The sequence below is a fragment of the Spea bombifrons genome, chromosome 5 (assembly GCF_027358695.1).
Source record: "Spea bombifrons isolate aSpeBom1 chromosome 5, aSpeBom1.2.pri, whole genome shotgun sequence".
Classification (NCBI taxonomy): Eukaryota; Metazoa; Chordata; class Amphibia; order Anura; family Pelobatidae; genus Spea; species Spea bombifrons.
In genome coordinates, this window is record NC_071091.1 from 81175496 (window position 1) to 81197165 (window position 21670).

Below are 21670 nucleotides of genomic sequence, written 5' to 3' on the forward strand. Positions count from 1 at the left end.
AATTCATGTTTGCTTTTGTTCAAGTAAGTGGCATTTTATTGTGCTACGTTAAAAATATCCTACTGTAGAAATACAATTGTAGCAGTAAATACAGTAAAAATTAGATTATTAGATATGTCCCTTTTTTAAGAAGGATACCTATCCCTCATTCCTCCTCCGATAGCACTTTTGGCTGGGTATAAGAGTATCAAAGTTACAGCCCCATAATATGCATAGATAAAAAAATATGAGTTTAGAAATTAGACATGTGCAAACGGGCCAAAAACATTCTGACAAATTGTTCGTTTCGTTTTGACCCATTAGTTTTCGGGCAACAAATTACATTACCTGCCCATTTGAATCTGAATGCACAACTCAAATGGTTTACATAAGATGCATTTTAATAAATATCAGTTAGGTAATAATGCCTGTAGTCTGTGTGAAAAAACTGCTAGAGTGGGTCTATCTGGGATCTTTGGTATGCGCACAGTCTTTTGGGAAAAATATTGCTTCCAGACACAAAGTGAGGTTTTCAAAAAGTCCCAAAACCTGTTTAGTGTGGCTCATAGTACCACAATAAACAAACAAAATCCTTGCTGCTCTGAGCACTTACTATACATAGATCACTAGCTACAGTGGAGCAGATTGTCGGCTTATCCACACTGTCCAACAGATTTATATATAGATCAGTCCTGAGTTTGTCCTCCTTCTCTCCTAGGTCCAAAATCAGCCCGGTGCCCAGTGTCCTCATCAGTGTCCATAATAGAAAACATGACCTGGACTCTTTATTGGCCACTCCGTGAAAGTGGGATTAAGACCTAGTCCACCCTGTTCTTCCGGAGACTCCACCCCAGGTACCTAAAAATTCACACCTGTTATTACCATTATTACATGCGACTTCCCTATATAAAAACCATCAATGTCATACAAAACCAAGTAAGAAAAAACATGTAGCCACACATTTTCTGTAAAGTGGTGTGCATAATCATACAAATCACACATTAGAAATGCACATGTAAAACAATCCTTTTTTAACAAAAGCAACAGAGAAAAAAATAGCCTTCTCTTTATCCAGTTACATGTTGCATAGACAAAGCCAGTGTTGGGATAGAGTCACTTCTACATGACCAGCATTAGAGCAGGTGAACTCTTTATCAAATGAAAAAAGAGTGAAAGCGTGTGAGAGTCAGAGGGAGAGAGCATAAGAGAATGACTAAAGTACCATGGTTTTTGGGGATAATAAGATGTTCTAAAGTTTCTAACTTCAATCAGAGACTTGCCAGGCAGTAATCATCATAAACAGTTTTCATCAAAAGTCTGGACACTGGTTTAAGTCCAAGGAAAATATCAACATATCTCTCGGTTTTATAATTTTGACTATAGCCTGAATAAGGTGAACAGGCCATTACTAATTCTAATTGGAGAACAAGTCTATGTCAGCCTCAAAATAAAAAAAGGTGTCTCCGTGATTAGTTAAATACCACCAAAAAACCTTTTTTTTAGAATCAGGTTTTTCTTTTAGTAAGAATGAAGTCTGTAACTTTCATAGTTATACATATTGGAAGCATCCACACATCATAGATTTGAAATGAAATTGCTCTTTTTCAGCAGTCCTAGGAAGTCATTTTCTACTTTAGCAGCTCTTAGAAGCACCACTATAGCACTTTACTAGCAGGTTGCAGCTGTAAAACACAGCTGGAAGTGAAAAGTACAAATGGAAATTTATTCTCCCAGACTAGTAAATAGGAATGTAATTTTAAGCACCTTACATATTGAACCTTTTATTTATATATATTAGCTTTACAACATTATATATAAGATGGTATTCCTCCTAATGAACTGAATTTAACAGTTTTGTAACCAAATGCAAGCTTAGAATAATAATAATTCTTAGTACTTCTGAATGCCTTTCAAGAACCTTTCAAGAACACTTTGATACAGTGAAAATTGTCTCATTCAGGGTACACTAAGGCAGATGCAGCGATCACGCGGCCCTGTGGTAGTAGCAGAAGGGAAGGAAAGCGAGAAGGAAGTCTGAAGAAGTGGGTGAGGGAAAAAGGAGAGAGGAGTTGAAGGAGAGAGTGTGCCAGTTAGAGACAGTGTATGTGTGAGTGTATGGTAGAGTGTGTGCATGTGTATTAGTGTAAACTGTGTATTGAAGTGTATGTGTGTGAGAGCGAATGATGTAAGAGTGTGCATGTCTGTTACTGCAACATGTTACAGTGAGTATGTTAGCGTATACAGTTAGCATGTGTGTCAGCATGCAGTGTGTTAGTGTTTAGAGTGTCAGGAATGGGCCTAGGGTTAGGGACATGAGAGAGGAAGAAGTGGGAGAAAGAGAGATAGAAAACACGTGTGTGTGTGTATGTGCTATGTGTATATGCTATGCATTTAGCAAAATGATGGACTTGCTATTACACCTCCATAAATTGCACCTGCACCCATGTTGCACCTAAAGAACTTGCTTTATTAATTTAATAAATGTGTGCAGATGAGTTTGGGCACAGGCTGTGTATGAAGTTTTAACAGCAATGTGCAAAATGGTCACCACCAATAACAAAAATGGCCGCCCGAACTCATTGTAATGCTTTTGCAAGTAACAAAAATGGCCACCGCACAAATGCGCAAAACGCCACATACAGACAGGGATGCGCATCTTTGATCGGATCAGACAGACTGATAAAAAAAGGTATTTCTTATATCCTTGCATTAAAATGTTACAGCATATCTGATGTTGTTAGAGTTCAAAGAATTTAAAGAAATATTATTTCCCCCCCACTACAGTTGTCATTTAAGTAGGGAATTTAATAAAATGTGTCCTGCTATACAACATATCTAGGGATAGGTTAAATAGAGAAGGATGCAAGTCTTGCTTACTGCATTTCCAGAGCACAGTAGCAGCTTTTGTTTACATGTGAGTTTCATGGGATCTAAGAAATCCCAGCCCAAACATTCTGAAAATGCTCCCGTTGATTTTAATGGGAGTGCTTTAGTGCCAGTGTACAGAATGCATATTATGTATGGGGTACTAGTGAGTCACTTTAAACGCTACTCTGGCATAAAATCTGTAACAAAGCATATGGACACTCCTGTATAGTGGGAGAATTCACTATGAACCCCTTCAAGACCAGGACGTACCTGGTACTTCCTGGTCAAAGGTCACCGGCAGACCGGGACGTACCAGGTACGTCACCGATGATGCTCAATCCAGCGTTGCTATGAACGCTGGGATCGCGAGGGGCGGCTGCTACTGACCACTGGGTGTCCCCAGCGATCCGTAGCAGCCACTCCCCCTCAATTCCGTGCACGTGATCACTTTGAAGCGAATCACGAGAACGGAATTTTAATATTTTTTAAAAAACTGCGGTCTTCAAGGGAAGATGCAGTATGCAAACGTAGGTCCTGAAGGGGTTAAGTTCATCTCATGATGTGTATTTTCACTGAACACCCCATTAGTCACATAATGTTTTATCCATTAATCCTTTAGTAACTGTTCATCGTATTTTAATACGTCTTACACAATTCCACTATTTGAGTTATGTTTTTATGTAGCACACATTAACAAGTACGTCCATAAAAGGCATTGCATCGCTGTTCCAAGAGAACCAATCAACAGCTAGTAAAGTCACGTGATTACTGTGATGATCATTATATAAATATAAAAATATATATTAGTAGTCATAATTTTTAAAGTTTAGTGTTAGATTAGTTTGGTGGATGGTTAGAGGGAATTGGGGATATTGTAAAAGGTTTTGGGTTTTAGGGGGGGCAATAGGGTATAGTGTTAGGATAGTTTGGTGGGTGGCTAGAAGGAATTAAGTAGGCAGTGTATGTTTTTGTTGTTAATTTAATAAAAATCAAATGCTTCTACAGTGTCTCTGATGAAACCACTCTGACAAAGATTGAGCCAAAAGAAATAATCTTTGAGGAGTCCACTCCAAATGTTCAAGATAAAATGTCCTGCATCTTACTGACAGGCTATTTCTTTGCACAATCTCCCCCATTGGTGCCCCAAAAAATGCCTTAAAAAGATTCAGATTCTGTTATAAGAAAGGTATTAGGAAGGACTCCAGGTATCAATGCCCTTCCTGTCAGGAATCCATCTTATTCTTTTTTTATTGCCTATCATTTAAAAGGGAAAAGTGTTTTTTTTTGAATTGGCACAAATCCATAAGTGTTTGCTCTGCAAATTCCAAAGAAAAAAATCTAAAAACCCACGTGCACAGTAAACCTATGCATGTGTGTTATTTCCATAATCAGATACAGCTGAATACATTTGGGTGGATATCCCTTCCGTAACATATAACATGCACAAAAAATCATAAGCAACAGAAGCCTCAGAAACAAATGTAAGAAGTAGTGTGTGGAGGAAGAAAAGATATTACATAGCGCAACTATGTATATTACATTGAAAAAAAATTAGAACGTCACTAACAAATAAAATGTGCAAAAGAGGCTCTATTTGCAAATAAAGGTTTATGCATATGGATTACCAGACACAAACCTCCAGCAGCATCAAGATAGAAGTGTATTCCAATCGGGGAAGAGAACGTCACTGCAAGTGCCGTTATTTTGTCCTCTGTCTCTTGTCACTCAGTCATTGCCTTATCTAATCAACTATATATATCCAAACCCAAACACTGGTTCATTTGCTAACAATATGTTGTACCTACTTCTGTCAATGGTGACTGGTTAAATAAGTCTGCTTACAGTTTTATGAAGCTCTTCAAAGCTCTTTTAATAACTTTGGGAAGAAAGCAAGAAAATAAAGAAAGAAGGTACAAAAAGGTACTGTATTAGAAGGCTGTGAACGATCATTCCTAATAGATATTCCTAATAGGATTTTTTTTTTCAGATAGTAGAACTATACGCCAGTGTTTCAATGCCTATATTTCTCCAGTCATTTGGATAACTTTTTTTGTCATGTGGCTGCTGAAGATGCATCATGTATGCAACGGTCAACATAAAAGTGAGGTTTCCCTGGTAACTGCCTCAATGAACACTTCGATTTTTCATCAGTTTTATATATCAGAATGATCCACAAAACAGTGAAGACCATACAATATTAAACATCTTTCGACCTTTATCACATGCCATATTATCACTATGACAGCCTAGTTTATTGTGTAAAAGCTTTTTAAAGAATGTGCTTAAAAACCACAATGGTTCCAGGGGGGACTGCCTCACACCCAAGGCGGCTTGATGAGTTCTAGACTTGTGCATTCGTCTTCGGGCGAACATGAAAACGAACACGAAGAGTGCGTTTTCGTGTTCGTTCCGAAGACATGAAGAAGAGAAGACAGTGCAGGTAAAACGTAGGCGAAGACGAAGACTCACACACGAAGAATCTTCGCCTTCGTCTACTAATCTACCCGGTCCCTCCCCCATCTAACTTACCTTATCTTCACAGCATCGCGGGAGTTGACTGAAGTGGAAATCAGAAGGTTCGTCGTCAGGGGTTACAGGGCAGTGTGAGTGAGCCTATTGGTCACCTGCAGGGTCTTCCTCTGGCATCAAACAATTGGTTGATGCCAGAGGAAGACCCTGCAGGTGACCAATAGGGCTCACTCGCACGGCCTTTTTAACTCCTGATTTCCGCTCCCGTTAACCTCTGCAATGCTGCGTTGGATAATGGGAGCAGAAATCTGTAGGGTAAAGGGCTGTGCAAGCGACCAATAGGCTCACTCGCACGGCCCCTTACCACTAGTTGCTAGGCAGAAAAAAAAAAGCAACCTGGGACCTTGCTGCACCAGTTAACTTAAAAGTCCGTGCCAGTGACCAACAAAGTCACCGGTACGGACATTTAACTGACACAGCAGGGACACCAGTGGTCTCCCCACTGTGTCAGTTAAATGTCAGTGCCAGCGACCAACAAAGTCACCGGTACGGACATTTAACTGACACAGCAGGGACACCAGTGGTCTCCCCACTGTGTCAGTTAAATGTCAGTGCCAGCGACCAACAAAGTCGCCGGTACGGACATTTAACTTAGTATAAATAACTTACTATAACTTCGGACACAATGCTGCCCTCTGTTGGTTTTACATTAAGTAGCATATGCTTGAAATCCAAAGTTATTCTGCTACTCAACGTAAAACCAACAGAGGGCAGCATTCTGTCCGAAGATATATTAGCCATATGTGGCAATGTGTTCATTTTCATTTATTAATTATTTAAATAAAATATATTTCCATGATCCGCTGGTCTCCCCGCTGCAACAGTTAAATGTCCGCACTCGCGGACATTAATTTTGTCGAACTTCCAAACTCTTTTTTTCTATTTATTTTGGTTTTTTTTGTATTAAACTGTTAGACGAAAGGATCATGGGAATAAATGCAAATGAGCACACGGCCCCATATGGCTAATATATCTTTGGACAGAATGCTGCCCTCTGTTGGTTTTACATTAAGTAGCATATGTTTGAAATCCAAAGTTATTCTGCTACTCAACGTAAAACCAACAGAGGGCAGCATTCTGTCCAAAGATATATTAGCCATAGTCTAACAGTTTAATACAAAAAAACTCCAAAATAAATAGAAAAAAAGAGTTTGGAAGTTCGACAAAATTAATGTCCGCGAGTGCGGACATTTAACTGTTGCAGCGGGGAGACCAGCGGATCATGGAAATATATTTTATTTAAATAATTAATAAATGAAAATGAACACATTGCCACATATGGCTAATATATCTTTGGACAGAATGCTGCCCTCTGTTGGTTTTACGTTGAGTAGCAGAATAACTTTGGATTTCAAACATATGCTACTTAATGTAAAACCAACAGAGGGCAGCATTCTGTCCAAAGATATATAAGCCATATGGGGCCGTGTGCTCATTTGCATTTATTCCCATGATCCTTTCGTCTAACAGTTTAATACAAAAAAACCCAAAATAAATAGAAAAAAAGAGTTTGTAAATTCGACAAAATTAATGTCCGCGAGTGCGGACATTTAACTGTTGCAGTGGGGAGACCAGCGGATCATGGAAATATATTTTATTTAAATAATTAATAAATGAAAATGAACACATTGCCACATATGGCTAATATATCATCGGACAGAATGCTGCCCTCTGTTGGTTTTACACTGAGTAGCAGAATATTCTGCCCGAGAATATATTAGCTATATATGGTACTGTGATCATTGGTCGACAGCAGGAGGCCCCCTGCTGGCGACCAATGGAGTTGCTGATACACACATTTAAAGTACTGGCGCCAGAGCTGCGTTAACCCCGTATTAACCCCTTAACCGGAAAAAACGAAGAAAAAACGAATATTCGCCCGAAGAGAAGACAGGAACGGGCGAATATTCGCGGAATACGAAGATTTTTTTTTCCCCGAAGACGAGCACGAAGACGAACACGAAGAGCCCCCTGGTGCCCAAGTCTAATGAGTTCCACCCCATCTAAAGCCTTGTGTAATTACACATAAAAGTGAGATTTCCTGTAAATACGGAAGCCTTGCATTTTACGATAAATATGGAGGCTACAATTCCAGAGGAGAGAACAAATATCAAAATGTTTGAAGACAGTAAAAATCTGATTGCATGAAGTAGGCAGTCTAATATGGCTGCTTGCTACAGGTGTACAAAAATGCTGTAAAGTAAGAATGATTTGAAAAATAGACATGTTAATCCCTTTTTTTTTAATTCAACAAAATGCAAAGTGAGTGAATAGAAGAAAATCTAAATCAAATCAACATTTGGTGTGCCCACCATTTACCTTCAAAACAGGATCAATTCTTCTATGTAGATTCGCACACAGGTTTTTAAGGAACTTGGCAGGTAGGTTGTTCCAAACATCTTGGAGCACTAATCACTAAGTTTTTTTGTGGATTTAGGTAACCTCAATTGCTTCTCTCTCATCATGTAATTGCAGTCACACTCAATGACTTTGAGATCAGTGCTCTGTCATACTATTGAGGACTCCTTGTTCTTCTCTACGCTGAAGATAGATCTTAATGGCTGTATGTTTGGGGTCATTGTCTTGCTGTAGAATAAATTAGGGGCCAATCAGACACCTCCCTGGTATTGCATGAAGTACCTGTACTTCTTAGCATTGAGAAGACCCCTGGGGTGTCAACGTCTGCCATACATTATTTAAAAGAGCTTAGGAGGCAATCAACAAAATGATTAGTAAAATATTTTAAAAATAATTTTAAAAAATGGAAAAACATAAAGATAGCTGAAAATTAAAATGTGGTAACATTCAAAAATAATTATGCAGTGATGTCACCATCAAAGGAACCATCCAGTTCCGAAGAACCGTAATAAAAAGTCCAAAAATATAAACAAAATAAAATAGCAGATGCTAAAATTAGTGCTGTATCTTCCCAAAAATCCTGACATGGAAAGAGTTAAAATACTAGCATTTGAAATACCCAAGGGATGTCTACATCAAAATGAATGGTTTGATGTGGTAAATTGGAGCGGCCAGGTTCAGACACACCAAATAGGGCATAGGAACAGACTGACCAGATGTCAGAATGAAAAAAGTGCACTTCCCAAATGTGGCCTTTTAGCCCTAAACAACCAAACAAACCCATGCATGGGTGGTATCACTGTACTCAGGAGATGTTGCGGAACACATATTTTTTTTGGCAGTTACGTAAACCAAGGGCTATTCATTTATACCTAAAGTACAATGTGTGTGAAAAAAAATACAAAAAAGTACTACCACAAACTTTGGCAAAGGCTGGTGGTAATATCTTCTGCATCTAAGTTAAAATACTGGCTGTTGAAATACCTTGGGGTGCCTAGGTTTTCAAAAATATATGGCTTGATGGGGATAAATTGCATTGACCGGCTTCAAAGATGGCCCAAATAGCACATGGGGAAGAATGACCAGATTTGGAAAAAAACATGGTTTTGAAATAGAAAACGCTACTTGTACTTATTGCCCTATAACTTGTACGAAAAAAAGCAATTAGGGCAGAAGGACCAGATGTCAAAATTCCAAGTTGAAAACCAGAATTGCGCATCTCCCAAATGTGGCCTTTTAGCCCCCAAATAACCTGAAAACTCATGCATGGGTGATATAATTACCCCAGAGATGTTGCTAAAAACATATTGGGGTGTTTGGCGGTGACATATACAAGGAGCTGTAAATTTATACCTGAATTACAATTTGTGTGATAAAAACACAAAATAAATGACTATCACAAAGTTTGACAAAGGGTGATAGTAGAATTAGTGCATGGAAAGGGTTACAATGCCAGCATCTGAAATACCTTGGGGTGTCTAGTTTTCAAAAATATATGGTTTGATGGGGATAAATTGCTCTGACCGGCTTAAAAGATGGCCCAAATAGCACATGGAGCAGAATAACCAGATTTGGAAAAAAAACATGGTTTTGAAATAGAAAAACGCTACTTATACTTATTGCCCTTTTACGAAAAAAATCATAAAAACATAGGGTATTTCTAAACTCAGGACAAATAGTAGAATCAAATTAGCAGGTTTTTTTCATTAGCTTTTGTAGGTGTTTCAAATAAAAGTGAGAAAAAGTGTTTTTAAATGTTTCATCATATTTTATTGTTTATACAAAAATAGTATCTGAAGAAAGCCCATCTTGTCCTGAAAAAAAAAAAAAATATATATATATATATATATAACTTGTGTGGGTAGGCTAAATGGGAGAGGAGAAAATGACAGCTAAACATGAGCACCACAAAAGTGTTGAAACAGCCTCAATCACGAAGAGTACAAACAAAGAAATACAGCCTGGTCCTTAAGGGGTTAAAGGAAAAGGGTGGTCAAACCAAATATTAACATATCTGTTATTGAAAGCATTCTAGAATTGTTTTCAATTTGCAAAACGTTTGCACAGTACTGCATATATATCTAAATAAGTTACGTTCATATTACTATAGTTGGCAGTAAGCGTAATTCCCTAATTGTTTGAATTTAGAAAAGTAAAAAAGAATCTAAAGGATCAGTGTTATCTGTCCATATAAAGAAGACGTCATCAATATATCTATGGTATGACACCAGGTTCCTTAAATAGGTTTTTCCATTAATCTTTTCACACCCACGTACCTTCCAATGTCACAGTGAGAGCCAGCAAGCTGTGGTTCCTCGTGTGTTAGGGCATCCGTGAGAGGAGGGATAGTAAAATGGTGAATGGTTGTTTCTTTGGATAACTGAAAAGTGGCAGATGACAAATTAGAGAACTAGAACTGGGCAACTAAAACCAGAATGGCATAATTCTTCCCCACATTATACGTGTGGGCACTATAGATTTCTTTTTTTTTATTTTTCAGAACTCCCAACCTAGCACACAGCTATTGGTTAACCAATATTCCAGTTGTGTGTAGTATAGGCCAAAACGTTATGCACATAAGCCTGACAGAAAAGGAGAAGAAGGGCAGTTCCTCCAGTTGGGAGAGAGGGTGTGTCTGGAAGTACTGGCCTTTTGTGGAAGTGCTCCGGGAGGCCTGGTTTATGGAGAAGACAGTGAAATGAGACATGAGGAGAAGCGAACAAAAAAATAAGAGGCAAGAGAAGAATTGTGAGAAAGTAGACAGGCATGCAGAAGTGGTTGGCAGAGGAAGTAGGGTGACGAGAGAGTTAGAGGGTATGAGTGTAAGAGTGGGTGACGAGAGAGTGAGAGGGTATGAGTGTAAGAGTGAGAGACCATGAGAGTGAGAATATGAGAGAGCCTGAAAGAGTAAGCAAGTAAGTCTGGAAAATAAACAAAATGTAAGCAAAAATGATGATGATGATGATGATGATGAGTTGTACTGAAACACTGTCAATCTCTAGCTTAGTATATAGTGATGGAAGTTATGCTGTACCACCAGTGAACTATTAGTAAAATAGCAATATTTCTGTCCTCACTGCTCCTATGTTAAGCTTAATGCTTCCTATCCTAGTGCTTTCACTTAGATTCACTGTAGAGTGGAAGACCTATCGGGACTTCATCTGCCTATCTTCTAATTCATATCACTGGACTGCAAATTGTAGTTCATTAAAAAGATATATTATCTAACCCAACGCATGTTTCCATATATGTGTTCAGTTCACTTTGCTTTCGTCAGGGGCTTATGCTTAACAGATAGGGACTGAGTGTATCATTGATAGGCACTGAGTGTAGGCAGTATTAGAGGCTTAGTTACAACACATACATTCATACATACATGAAGTGGCCCACTGCAGAAAAAAAGGATGCCCCTGCTATAAAACCATGCCTTAGATATAAATTATGAGCAATGGCTATGAGAAGTCTATAATACTTTATCTACCTTGTATACCTAATCTACGGATGCTTGTGTCCCATTACTTTCACTGAAAAATAATATTGCTTTTAAAAAGTTATGCTTTTACTCATCAAAACATATGCATATAATTTTATATTTCTTGTCAAGGTTCATCTTGCCTTAGGTTAATAATTATTAAAAGATGCCCTTAGGTTTGATAAAGAATGATGTAGGCGTAACTGGGTTATAATGTAGATGTCATATCTTTATACCTATAAGCTATAACATTTTTTTATATATAACTTATTTAAGTAAATACTAGAGACACTAATCATGCAGTGCACAGGAAAATACATGCCTTTAAGATATGAACTCAATATTCTCAATAAAATACTTATTTTTGGTCTGAATCCAGTTTGTCACAGAAAACAACATGTTTAAAGAAATGTGTGTTTCTGGTTTAGTTATATTGGAGGTTAGGGCTGTATATTAATTTACAGTGATTTAGTGCATTGAGACTATACTAGTGATAATACGAATGGGATTTAAAGAGACACATAAGTGTTAATTGGGAACCTTTTTGAACTTATGGAGGAGGTTTATTAATGACAATAATTGCATAAGTGTCTACTGGGTATCCATCTTTATTCATCCAATCATGAATAAATAAAAAATGTCAAGCATTTAAAGAGAAAAATCAGTATGTAACTTGATGGATTTTTTCAACCTTTCTTTGGTAAAGGTAACCTGGATCCTTTTTTACATTCGTACCATATGCTTGTTCAACCGTGATTGCCTTTTATTTATTTTTAGTGTGCCCCCCCACAATTTATATTTTGCTTTCTATACGTCTCACAAACAATGCATTACATCACATGACATAATAGTACAAATCTTAAAAACTGAAAATAATGTTTTCCCATTACTTCCACATATAAATAATATAAATAATGGAAACAAAAAGCCCAACCCCCCTTTAATAAGTATGCAGTTGTACATACATGCAGATTACAAAGGCAGCCCATGTGGGTAGCAGTACACAACATACAGCATGGTAGCATAACTCCCAACATTTCAAAATGTGAAAGAGGGACACTTTTTTTTTAAATCCCACCTAGTGATGGTTTTAAAAAGCAGCACTGAGTTTCACTCAGTGCTCAATTATTGTGCCAGTCAGAGCTATTTGTTTGCTGTTCCTTCTACGCTATTCCTGGTACTGACCCTTGGTTGCCGTCTCCAGTCATGACACTTGGCTATTGTCTTACTACTACACTACTTTCCTGCATACTGGGTTCCTCTTCTCACCCCTGACACATACACTGCCCTTATACACACACATACATGTACACTGCCCTTACACACACACACACATGTACATTGCCCTTACACGCACACATATACACGTACACTGCCCTTACACACACATATATACACGTACACTGCCCTTACACACACATATATACATGTACACTGCCCTTAAACACACACATATATACTGCCCTTACACACACATATACACTGCCCTTACACACACACATACATGTACACTGCCCTTACACACACACATACATGTACACTGTCCTTACACACACATATATACACGTACACTGCCCTCACACACACATATACACGTACACTGCCCTTACACACACATATACATGTACACTGCCCTTAAACACACACACATATACACTGCCCTTACACACACATATACACTGCCCTTACACACCAGCTAACAAATACCTATACTACTCTTACACACACCGGCCCATACACACACACAAGCATACAAACACTGCCCTTACACCCCTTTCTCTCAATCTCTTACCTCTTCCACCATCCTTCTTCCTTCTCCTTTCTGCCCCCATCCTGTATCGTACATCCTGAGGTCTGTCACTTCAGACCTCGCTTTACTACTCCATCATCACTATGCACTATGCTGGCTATTGCCTCAGAGCGCAGGGATGACGTCACAGACCTCGCGTTCCCTAATGGTGAGCCGACTTGCGATCTTCCAACTAGTCCTACAGGCTGCACCTCAGATGAGAACGGATCTGCTTTTGAGGCCTATTTCACCTTTACTTGCTTAGAGTGATGTGAGCTATAGTTCAGAAATGCTTATTTTCCTATTTTATATGAAAAATTAAAATGTTTCTTACATTAACCCACTAAAGAAATAAAATATGTCAGTCACTCACAATAGCCTTTATTAATGTGATAGAGCTGTATATAGTACAGACAAAAAGCAATTTCCTGTAAAACCTACGCTTAGAAGTAAACTTTGAAAATACCCTCTTTCATTTTTATCTATATTAAAAAAGAAAGATATTTTACATGTGTTATAATTTTAAATTGATCAGTTTCCTCATTCTAGATAAAGCAAATTGTGCTTTAATAACATAGTTTACAGATTCATAAATTTATCTGAGTAGCAGAAAATACATTCTTTTCATAATCATTACATATCTGAAACAAAATTAAATATGCTACTCTTTTTCCAAAGAATGTTATTAATGTCTGCACAGACAAAATTAAATTTTCCTTAATATGTTATTATTGATTTTAAAACGCACAATTATGTTTCCCTATACTTGAGATATGCCCTGTAATGCTTATTTTACTTATGCTAATCTCTCTGGTGTTATAGAGAACTCATAATATCGGCATCACGTTACCCAGAAAAATAAATATATAAGTTAAATGGAAAAAAACTTTATATAATTTCTTGCTTAAAGAAAAAAGCCGGGAAATACAAGATATATTCTTTTGACATCAGTAACATAGTGATCATACCTGGGAACTCTCCGGGTTTGACCCGGAGATTGCCGGGTGAGCACTGCTCCTCCAGTTCTCCGGGTCAAGACCCGAATCCTCCGGGTCAAGACCCGAATCCTCCGGGTCAAGACCCGAAACCTCCGGGTCAAGACCCGAATCCTCCGGGTCAAGACCCGAATCCTCCGGGTCGCGGGAGCGGGGTCTTGACACGCCCCACTCCCCACCGATTTTTCATTTATATGGGATTGTTCCCCCCCAAAGTCAGCGGGAATGGCCCAGTTTTAAAGATTAACATGTAAAATTGTACTTCATAACACCATAACACCAAAGAGGTGCACCTGATAGCCCTCAATTATATTAATGCTCTCCTGGAAGTTAAGCAGCACTTCAGACATGCAAGAATTAAATAGAATATCATAAAATCTAACCTCCACCTTTTTTTACAACTAAGCAAGAAAATTAATTAAAAGATTTTTGCCATCGAGGTTTCTTTTTTTTTTTTTTTTTTAAATATCAATAGACACAAATTATAAATATTAAGTTGTGGCACATTCCAATCTAATTGAATGTCAAAAATACAGGTAGGTTTCCCATCACTTAGTCCCCACATCTTCACCTTCATCTGCCGCATTCAGCCATGCCAACTGCTGCCTCCAGCCCCATCTGCCCTTTGAGCCCCCATATACTCCCCTTAGTGCCCTTTCAACCACCTCAGTCCCCAACTGCCTTCATCAGACATCTTACAAACAAAACTGCCATCTTCAGCCACCTCAATCCCTATCAGATGCTTCCCCCAACTGCTCTCTCTAGCCACCAGAGCCTCCAACTGCCCCCTTCAGACCCATCTTTCTCCTCTCTCACCATCTGCTCTCCTCAGCTACTTCAACCCCCAACAGCCCAATATCTACCCAGTTCAGCTACCCCATTTGCCCCATTCAGAACTGCCTTTCTTATTTACCAATTTGCACCCTTCAGCCACCGCATCCCTAAGGGGAGGACTGGCAGCCTAAGACCTGGGGGGCAAGTCTAGTCAAGAGGCCCATTGCGCCACCAAAGCGGCTGCGAGGGACATTGAAAGCGGCCGTCGTGCGGCAGTCACTCCACCGGCGCCTAATGAAATTAAAGCGGCCGGCATGCACGCACCGTGCCGCCCAATAGCCGTGTCTCAGCTCTTTATCCCACCCCTTTTAAGATGTGGGACGAAGAGCTGAGGAATGGCCATTGGGCCTGACTGACACACGACGCAAGGGCGTACCTAGGGTATTTGGCACCTGTGGCAGATCCTGTATGTGGCACCCCTCCACACACATACTTTAAAACTGCATAGTTTCTATGGTTAGGCAAACATTGACAGGGGTACAGCATAATTGTTATCATTATATACTGAGGCACACATTGACGGTGGTACAGCATAACTGCTATCATTATATACTTAGGGATTATGCTGTACAACTGTCAATGTATGCCTATACATTGAGCCAGACACTGACAATACACTGACAATACTGCAGTACAACCCCTATCACTATATACTAAGCCAAACATTGATGTGGTGTAGGCCTAACACTTCAGTGACTGGCTTAGTACATAGTAGGGATGCAAACTGAAAATTCAGCATTCATTTGGCCAAAACCGAAAAAAAACCAAAACTTTAAAATACTTTATTAAAAGTAACACACCAAAATTAGACCAAAAAATTCAATAACAATATTATATATATATATACACACATATATATATATATATATATATATACACATATATATATATATATATATATATATATATATATATATATATACGTATATATAATTAACAGCAATCACAATCCTATCATGCCCAGGTTCTAGCATGTGCTGGCTGACTTAGCATGATAGGAGTGTGATTGCTGTCCAATTTTGGTATGTAATTTACTTTTAATAAAAGTGTTGTTAACACACCACAGTTGGACAGAAAAAAAATTGATAACAGCAATCACACTCCTATCATGCCTAGACAGCCTCCCTATGCCATGCTATCCCCCCACACTTCCACGCAATCTGAAACCCTCATTCACAAACATTCATCATAAACTACAACATAACACCCATCACTCTCACACACTTACAAATATTTTCCTAACTTTCCCCTGGCACTGTCACTTATCCTCCTCCTCTTCATTCTTCCTCTTCTTCTTCCTTTTCTGTGTCTCGTCCTTCCGGTGAAGAGACCGCGGAAGACGGTGGGCGTGGCTTCAGTGTTGCCACAGTTGCCGCGCGCATCGTTCTTGGAGGCATGCCGGCACCCCTCAGTGAGCGGCATTCCAGGCGGACCGCCCCCGCCAGGTAGGCTACCTTTAGTTTTGAACTTTGCGGCTGCCTTGAATGTTCGTCTGCCGGCTGCCCGGCCGGCCCACTGTTTGAGTGTTTGAGTGGGCCGGCCCACTCAAACATCTCACCTTCAAAACTACCCTCTTCAGCCACCTCAGTCCCCACCTGACAAAAACTTATAGTGTAGTATATGAAATATAATATTGGACATATATTTAGTCAACCCCCCTTTGTAACAAAACTCACAAATGAGGAGCCTAAAATGCAGGCTCTTAATTAGTCACAATCATAATTATCTGTGGTAATATTGGAATGCCAGAATTCACTCATAGACCATGCCATGTGATTTCAAACGTAATTTTCTCCATTTTTCTAAAGACAATAATGGTAGCAACTAAGTCCAGTCAAGCATGGATAACAGCAAGCAGTATATCTTTCTCTTCTGTCCTATTATATCCTCCTCCTCGGTGAGCTCCCTGTAAATTCATTAACACTTGCAATACCAGAGAGCTGCAATTACTGCTCTAGCACTGCAGCAGTTTTTTTTTTTATCTGATCTAGTCTGCATGTTTCCTCAGCCTGTCATCTCCCCTACTGGCTCCCTTCATTGACATCTGCACCTCCCTTAAGCTACATCCACCCCTTACTTGTTCTTTCACTGTGTATTTGTATTGTTATTTTATTCAGAAAATATTTTCCATGAACACAATGACTGCGTATTAGTCATTGTATGCATTCTAGCTATATTTTCTGTGCCCAGTCTGCTATACAAACATACTAACTCCCTATACTGCCTTGTGGGAAATAACAGAATAGCTCAGTGTTTATCACTCAGCCAGACAGTCTAAGGAAAGTCTATGCAGGGACGGATATTTTACAAGCAGGGTTTTATTAGCAATGTCGTAAACAATCAGCTCAGTCTGGTGATGGGGCAAAAAGTCATCCAAAAGTCAGGTTTGCCTGAAATATATTAGAGCAAGATAAATCAAAATCAAGTCATCAAAACACAAACCTACATACACAGATGTCTTTAGGTGCCTATGTGTAAACAGATAACTGATAATGTCTTGATTCAAGGTCAAAGCCATGATTCAGGTTTAATGCTCTTATGCTGAAGATTGAAGAGAATTTTGTAAGGAAATCTCTTCAAAACTCTTGACATGTCAGGTATTGTATAGTGGTGTAGTAGAGAGCTTAAGAAAGGTTTTAGTCAATGGTAGAAGAATTGTTGTCCAAATGGTTAAGAGGCAGTGTGAGAGAGCTCACATATAGGTTTAACCATACCATCTGAAAGAATATGAGTTAGACCAAGGTAGACAAAGGTAAGTTAGATAAAAAAGTAACAATCGACTGGGAAATGAGGACTCTACCTCATCTTAATTTGATCCAAGTTTTAAGGCTCTGGTCTGCCATAGGATGAGGATGAGTCAGTGAGGGTCTGGTGTGGTCTTAGATCCAAGCTAAAAGTTTCATCATAACCCAACTTTTTTGGCAATGGGTTAGACCAGTGTGCAGTTCTCCGAAGGTGTGTGTTCGCTTAGTGTTTTGCTAAATCAGAAAGCCTCATACCTCCCCAACGCTTAGTCTAGTACTTAGTCTAGTATGGAGATCACGTGATGATCTAGGGTTGTTTCTTGTCCCATATAAATGAGGTGATCAGTTGTAAGCAACTCTTAAAAGATACTTAAAGGACAGAGATTGATAGTGTTTAAATCAAGTATAAGGTAAGATAAGGTGTCTATACTTGTGAAGGGGGTGAACTGGGGTGTGCAAATGTACAACTAAGAGCAATATTGTTGGAAGCATGTCCTCTGATATTTGACAGAGTTTTTTTGTGTTTATCTCTAATATAGGGTATAACAGTCTGGGAGTGTTTTGCAAGCATACGTCCCGGCTTGTTATGAAATTCATAAAAAAAACCCTGTAGGAGAATTGATAAAGTCTACTTAGTCAATTATTTGATACTTTTACTAATTGGGAACACATGTTCACTAAGGACTGAAAACTGCTAGGGATGCTTTATGTTGCAATTCCATTCCTGCTATCAGTGTGGCAAGCTTAGCAAACCTTTCCACTTTCTCTTTTTTAAGTCTAGAGCCCAATTGTATCAGATGGCTTTCATTACACTCATTGTATGCTTTCCATGTAGTCGGTTTTGAAACTATAAAAATGCTGTCACCTCAGTTATATGTAAGGGGATGTCGTGGTGACTCCTTAAAGCGGCACATCCATGGGCCCCGAACAATGTTAGGAAGTCGAATAGTGGCATGTAAAGGTGCATGGTCACTTCATGTAGATATGCCAATACTTCAGTTGTGCAAAAGGTTTAGGTGTCTATGTGAAAGATACGGGAGTATTTCTGGTGAGGTAGGGAAAAGTAAGTGTAATCTTTTGTGGTTGGGTGCTGGAGACGAGTGGCAATAAGGGTTCTCCTTACCTATTAAGGTAATCATATGATATATGGGAGGGACCTGTAGAGGTTTCTAGTTTAGGATCCAAAATCCAGTCCCCCCCCAGCATAACAGATCCGTCTATAAGCTTTGTAGATATTTTAGTGTTGATATTATAAGCAAATGTTGATTGATATTAGGAGCATTTATTGTAGCTAGGGTGACAGTATGTGGGTTTATGGAACCTTTCAAGAATAAAATCTACCATCCCCATCCTTCCATCTGTCCAACAATATGAAAAATAGCTTGAGAAAAACATTTGTGGAAATAATCTATGTGAGAATTTTGGGGATTTGCCTTCTTCAAAATGTGTCTCCTGTATAAATGTAATGTGAGATTTGGAAGATTTTAAATAGAAGCAGAGCCACAAGCTTTTCTCAGAAGCAGTTAAGCCTCTTATATTTCAAGATTATTTCAACTTTGATTAGTATAGCCATCTTTAAAATGGGACAGGTCATGCACATACAAATGAACATAGTAATTAGTACTACAAAGTCATCACAGCCTATAAAAGCTCTATATGATCCATATCTTCTGCCTGAGTTGATAGTCTTGGGTGTGGCGTTGAACAGGACTACCGTCTCTGCAGCGTGGGTTAATCCACCAGTGCTATCCTGGGCCACGCATAACACTCATGCTCTCTAACGGTTTCCCTACCTTCTCTGCTTTCCCTAACATTTCCACTTCTGCCGACCGCTAAAGCTTCTGCATCTTCTTCATTTTCTCCCTTCTCTATTGTATCAATCTTCAATCCTTAATCTTAATCTGCTATCTTCTTTCTATGTCCGCATCTCCCCAGACATATCCAGGCAGGAACTTTTGCCCAAATGGCGACATGCAGTTACGCTCAATCCCTGGTCCTCTAATCAGAAAGCGCTATTGGAGGGTAATATCGTTTTTGTCCCCTTTCTCAATTGGGAGATCGAGGAGGAAGTCACCTGCAGCGCTGCAATTTTGGTGGAAGTTCCTGCCGTGTTATGTCTATGGAGATGCACACGAAGAAAGAAGAGAGCAGGTTAAGGATTGAAGATAGAAGATGAAGAAGATGTGAAAGAATATGCAGAAGGGGAAGTTGTCTGCAGAGAAGGTAGGGAATGATTTAGAAAGTTTGAGAGAGAGAACAAGAATGTGAGAGTGTGTGCGTGAATTTGGACCCACAAACTATGGCTGAAAATTCTGTGTTTTTTGCTTTGTTTTTATTCGATTGTAGGGATCTAGCCTAATTTTCGGGGCTTCACATGAATCACCAAATGTACTAAAATTTGGTAAATTTGCAATTTGTCTAGTCTAGTAAATTTTCAATGCTCTACCCAATTCCAGTGTATGCTTTTAATATCACATCCGATTCTGGATCTCTATGTATGTACATGTTTATCACTTATTATTTTGGCCACCAAAGCAAGCACTAGCATTTACTTTTAAAACTAAAAAATGTATTTCATGTACAAAATTCTTTAAAAAAAATATCAGCATAATATCCTGGAGATAGCTACAGATTTTTAAATCATTCATGTATGGAAAATTTCCTTAGTAATAAGTAAAGTATGAGAAATCTTTTTCTTTGTTACTTCTCAATATTCTGACAATGTTATTGTGTGTATAAGTTTGAAGTTCTACTAAGTATGACATGTGAATGGATAGGAATAAATGACTCTGTGGTACTCATCATAACTATTTAATGTAGTTACAAGCAGCTACTTTTTCCTACATCTTCGGTAATCATTGGTACATTCTTTGGATATGAAAGATACTTAATTTTACTGTCCCAATCATTCACCCAAAAATCACTGGTTGTATTATCCTTAATGTAGAATTCTTGTTGGACTGTCTGACTCATTATTGATTCATTATGGTATTCTTGATACAATCTGTCAATGGTACTACCACAGTCTGATTCTTACCACATATGATAGGTCCTGTTATAAACTGTTACTGCTACAACCTGCTACAATACTTACTCCACTGCCTGGTCCACCTTGGCCTTCCCATTTACCTCCATAGGATGATGGCTGTTGCCCTAGCAGCGCATTCTGTAAAGAATTATACAACTAATTAATTACTTGTAATTTGCACCTGGACATCATTTCCCCAGCGCACAAGTAGATGGATGGCCCTTGATGAGGGTTTGCAGTTTGGATGGTCCTGCTGTTTGGATGGCCCTGGATGAGGTTACTGTAGGGATATGTGTATATTAAAGGACTGTGTTGCTTTAATAAGCAGGGGATTCCCTGACCCCAAACTGCAAAGCACTCTCTAGGGGCCCCAGGTCATGTTATAGCATCTGATGGGACAGTCATCGACAGAACCGATCTCAAATGACATGAGCAACGTCTCAGTGACCAGAGGTCTGTTAAGCCTTCCTCCACTCCAGCCTCAACCCAGTACAGTCCTGGTAATACCCAACACCAATCAGTTGAACTTTGTGTACTTGGCACCTTCTTAACCTCTCACGCAACTACAGTTGGGATAGAAAAAGTGTTTACCGAAAGTATCTCTGGTATTCATCCACTATCTGGTATAGATAAAGCCCAGTCTAACACAAAAGATGCTCTGCCACCAGATTGTGTGGTGGCTTCCAATCGGACTATTGTACGTCAAGTGGACCTGCACGTATTTGAAAAAGCTTTAGGTTCTAGGGCTAAAAGTTTTTACCACAGGTTTCGATACTGCCTGTCTACAGTCCCAGGAGCACCCAGAGGCTGCTCCATGAGGAGGGAGTACTGTCAGGATCTACTCTGCCTGCCAGGACTATGCACTAATTATTCACTCACATGTTTTCCTACAACCACTAGTGGCCACCCTTCTCTCTCTGGAGCACCCAGACCTCGTTATTGCAAGCAGCTGGGCCTTGTTACCTGGATTAATATGGCCTTTATAAACCTGTCCTTCAGTTAGGGCCTTTGCATTAACGTGTGAGGACTGCTTTGCTCTGACCTTGTATTGTTCCTGCCGTGTGCCCTGCCAGT